The 4,455-nt window shown below is 51.9% G+C and overlaps 2 long non-coding RNA genes across 3 annotated transcripts; both read right to left on the bottom strand.

The window, feature by feature from the left end:
- Nucleotides 1–708: 708 nt before the first annotated feature.
- On the bottom strand, nucleotides 709–1,397 carry LOC140689318 (uncharacterized). 2 transcript variants are annotated; one of them, XR_012064237.1, is made up of 2 exons: nucleotides 1,312–1,397; nucleotides 709–1,084 (listed from the first exon to the last, which is right to left on the bottom strand). It is a non-coding gene; the product is annotated as an uncharacterized lncRNA (long non-coding RNA). The 2 variants fall into 2 exon arrangements; XR_012064236.1 differs by having other exon boundaries at nucleotides 1,246–1,325.
- Nucleotides 1,398–2,582: 1,185 nt separating this feature from the next.
- LOC140689319 (uncharacterized) lies at nucleotides 2,583–3,473 on the bottom strand. The gene is made up of 2 exons (XR_012064238.1): nucleotides 3,326–3,473; nucleotides 2,583–2,984 (listed from the first exon to the last, which is right to left on the bottom strand). It is a non-coding gene; the product is annotated as an uncharacterized lncRNA (long non-coding RNA).
- Nucleotides 3,474–4,455: the final 982 nt, after the last annotated feature.

Genomic DNA, 4,455 nt, shown 5'->3' with positions numbered 1-4,455 from the left:
CTACCAGGTATTTCCTGGGCATCTTCTCTGCACCAGGCTCTGAACCCAGAGGCGATCCCACCTCTGCAGCACTGACTGTCTGCTCTGGCGCTTCCTGCCTTGTCCATGAGATGCAGACAGCGTCTGGAACTTCCAGGACCTGGCTCGGAGTCAGAGCTATAAGTTACCCACCATTACTAGTTCTAGATCTCATTTCCTCATCTGAAAGCAGGGGAAAAAGAAGATCTGCCCTGAAAGACGACTGAAATTTAATTGGGATGATATATTTAAAATTGAAATCATGATCTGGAAGAGATATTTATCTTTTCATGTTCATTGTAGCATTATTCACAATAGCCAAGATTTGGAATCATCCCAAATGTCTGCTGACAGACAAATGGATAAAGAAAATGTCAGATATATGCATACATGTATATATACATATTTTATATTTCTTTATATAACATTTATTTATAATGTGTAATACATTATTTATATATTATATGTAATATATGCTATAAATGTAAAATATAATTTAATATTATATAAATTATATACAATGCATAATTTAATATACACATTTATATTTCTTTATATATAAATATAAATATATATAAATAAAATTATGTATGTAATTCATCCTTGAAAAAGAAGAAAATCTTACCATTTCCAATAACCTAGTTAGACCCAGAAAACATTGTGCTAAATGAAAGAAACCAGTCACAGAAAGACAGATAATGCATGTGCTATTGACTGAATGTTTGGGTTTCCACCCAAATTCATATCTTGAAATGCTAACCCCCAGAGTGATGGGATTTGGAGGTGGGACCTTTGAGAGGTGATGAGGTCTTGAGAGCAGAGCCCTCATGAGTGGGATTAGTGCCCCTGTGAAAGAGGCCCATCGAGCTTGCTTGACTCTTCTGCTTACGAGGACACAGTCAGAAGACAGCTGTCTTGGATCTTGGATCAGTTTAGAGATCTCTTGCATCTCTTCCAGCCTCCAGAACCGTGAGCAATACGTTTCCGCTGCTTATAAGCCACCCGGTCGATGGTAGTTTGTTACTGCAGCTCAAACAGACAGCATGCTTCCACTGGTACAGCGTATCTAAAATACTCAGATGAAGAGAAACTGAGAAAACACTGATGGTGCCGGGGCTGGGGGGAGGGGGTTGTGGAGTTTTTGTTCAAATGATAGACTGTTAAGCAAGATGAGTAAGTTCTAGAGATCTGTACGAGAGGGAACCTACGGTTAATGCAGGCACTTACACACTTGTTAAGGGGTAGACCTCGTGCTAAGTTGGTGATCAGCTGACCCTGAGATGGGCTGAGTACCTGCACTGCCCAGGTGAGCCCTCTGGCACAAGGGTGCTTCGTGCGGAAGACGGCCGCAGGGCGCTCAGAGCCCGAACGGCGCCACGTGGGGGAAGACCTGCCGCACTCTCGCGGGATCTGAGGACGCCCGCGGGATCTGAGGACGCCCGCGGGATCTGAGGACGCCCGCGGGATCTGAGGACGCTCGCGGGATCTGAGGACGCCCGCGGGATCTGAGGACGGCAGCGCGAGCCGCGAGCTGGGGCCGGGCGGCCTCTGGAGGCGGGAAAGTAGGCGAGTGGTTCCTCCCCGGAGCCTTCAGGAGGCCCGCAGCCCTGCTCGTGCCTTGGGTTTAGCCCATGAGACCCACTGGGAGCTCAGACCTTCAGAACGGTAGGATAATGCATCTGTGTCCTCGGGGGCCGTGACGTTTGTTGTCGTCTGTCCCGGCAGCACCGGGACACGTGTGTGACGCGCCTTCGCCGGCTGCCTTGCACGCTGGCCTGACCCGCGGGACAGCAGGGCAGGCGGAGGCAGCCAGGTCGGCGTGTTTATCCGCCTGGCGGGTGGTCCTGGCCCCTGTCCGACCCCCGCGCTCTGCTCCGAGCCCGGAGCGGCCCTTCCTGTCGCTGTGCCGGGCTTCGGAGCAATCACCGGGCCCTCGGTCGCCAGCCCTGCAGCTCCTCCCCGCCAGCCCCTGTGGTTTCTCCGCACCCCGCCATCCCGTTGTTGGTAATCCCTTCATTAAATCCTCCTCAGGTGTTACTGTCGGGGTGTCCCGGGGGGGGGTCCTCACCCCCCCCCCAGAAGTCTTACACAGCCTCCAGGCCTCTCGTTAACCCCTGTCCTTGTCCCCTTCTGTCCACAGCACTCACCCCACGTTCCCTCCTCTGCCTTCTTTCCCCTAAGGTTTACCTTTGGATAAATCCAAGTGTCTCCTTTGAACTGGAAACAGCTCTGTTCCGGGAGAGCAACCTCCTCCGATACCTGAACTTAATCAGGTGCCGAGGAGATAACCGACCACACTGGCGGAGGTCCTTAGATGCGTTGTGGTGGGTCCTCCGTGGGAAGAGGGAGGGACTGTGGCCTTGTAGGGGGACTGCTGGGGGTGGGAGGCCTTCCATGGTCTTTTTCCACCTCATACTTATCTCTGAACAGCATGGTCCCGTGGAGGATGCTAAAAGCAGGGACAGTTCCCCTCAAACCAATTCATTTGGGACCAGTTAGTCCAAAGCCATTTAACCAGATAATCAGCCTGATACTAAACTCACAAGGATACAAACTAGAATGGCAACTTTTTATAAGGTCTTATTTTTGGAAAACTGATGGAAAAGCCTTTTCAAAAATTATAACAGAGTGATAAAAATCCTAGGATCTCCAAATAGAAGGAGAAAGACCCCACGTGGGGATGGATTTTACGTGCAGTGGTCATTTGGTACTGGGAGCAAGGTGCACTTTTCTGTGGGAATTTCCCTGGGCACAGAAGAGCATAAATCTGATCCATGGAGCCAAGCGTGTCTGGGGGCTGCAGCTCAGGCTTCAGAAGATGCAGCCCAGAGGCAGCTTCGACACAGGAATTTGAAGACAGTGCCGCTGGGTTGTGGAGATGGGCCACATGGTCTGCTCATGGTTATGGCCTTGCCTGTGTTTGGAGGAACCACAGCCTGGGAAGCTCGGCTGTCTGGGCCCCCCTCCTGGTAAAGGAATTGACTAGATTATCGAAAGTGTGGCTTGTATCCATCTGCCTCCTGTCTCCTCCCCATCTCTGCCCAACAGCCTAACCCCTCACCTGTATGGCCACACTGCCCGCAGCTGCCCTCCCTTCCTCCATGCCTGACCCCTCCCCTCCCCTCTCCCAGTGGTCCTCCAACCATCCTGCAGACACAGACGGAATCATATCACTTCCCTGCTTAAAACCACTTGCTGGCTTCCCATGAGGTTTTCAGTCAAATCTAAACTTCATCCATTGGCCTGGGGGATTCAGTCCTTGACCCCTTCCTCCCATCTCATCTCTTACCCTTTTCCACTTGCTCACCAGACTCCAGCCACTGTAGCCTCCTTTCTGTTTCTGGAACATTTCAAGCTCTTCCATGCCTCTGCGATTCCCTCTGCCCCCTCCTCCTCCACTTTGCAAGACTACCTGGTTCTCATCCTTCAGCGCTCTGCTCAGATGCCACCCTCGGAGAGGCCTGCCCTGACCACCCCATCTGCATAGCCTCCGCCCTAGCCTGGGTGATGTCATTCATGTCAAAGAGTTCACTTTCTTCACAGCATGGATCACACCTGATGTCATCCCATTCACTGATCCCCTGTGTCTCCTCTGGTGTGTGAGCCCTGGGAGAGCAGGGACTTGGTCTCAACCATCTCTGCATCCATCCACAGCCTCTGGCCCTGTGAGCAGCACGATGGTCCTTTAGTCGATGTTTGATGAATGAATGAGTGAGTGAGTGAAGCCTTTAGCACCAAGCATGGCAGGGAGGCAGGGCTGATGGCACACCTTTTCCTGAGCTGAGGTTAGACCAGGGATGAGGCACCTTACAGGCATCCTTGGCTTTGTCCTTAGGCCTACCCAGAGCTGGACCCCAGCAGACGGCAGGAGCTTCCTGAAGCCTCTCCCACAGAGGTCCTCAGTGCGTTAGCACTCCTTGTTTAAAAAGAAAGGGTATTTATGTGCAAAGCCACTTATCTCTGTAGCTTCTTGAGATAAATTTTCTAATTTACGGGTGAGCTGACACCTCCAAGAGCCAAAATCAATGTGCGTCACTGTAAATCCAAGCTGGGCCTCGACATCGACTCACACCAGCTGACTGATGGCCTTTGCTTTTGCACTGGCCCTGGTTGGTGCCCGGATGGGGCAGGTCTTGGTGGAAGGGCTTCCTGAAACACCCTTGGTGGGCCCAGACCTTGTCTCCCCAGCCCAGTTCGACCCACCCCTCGGACGCCATCATGCTCCAGGGCCACGTGGCAAAGCCTCTGCCATTTACTGGGCAGTATTCACCTCCTCCTTCTAAGCCAGCACGGACGCTGCTTGCCCTTGGAAGTCTTATTGGACTTGCCCACTTGGAATTAAGCTTTCCTTTGTGTCGCCCTGGGGGTGTGTCTGGGGAGAGGCACTGTGCCAACCAGCTTCAGCTGGTAGCGAGCCATGGACTTGCCCCTTCTGTG

Source organism: Vicugna pacos, chromosome 25, assembly GCF_048564905.1.
Source record: "Vicugna pacos chromosome 25, VicPac4, whole genome shotgun sequence".
In the NCBI taxonomy this organism is placed as follows: Eukaryota; Metazoa; Chordata; class Mammalia; order Artiodactyla; family Camelidae; genus Vicugna; species Vicugna pacos.
This window is presented reverse-complemented; position numbering and strand designations above follow the sequence as displayed.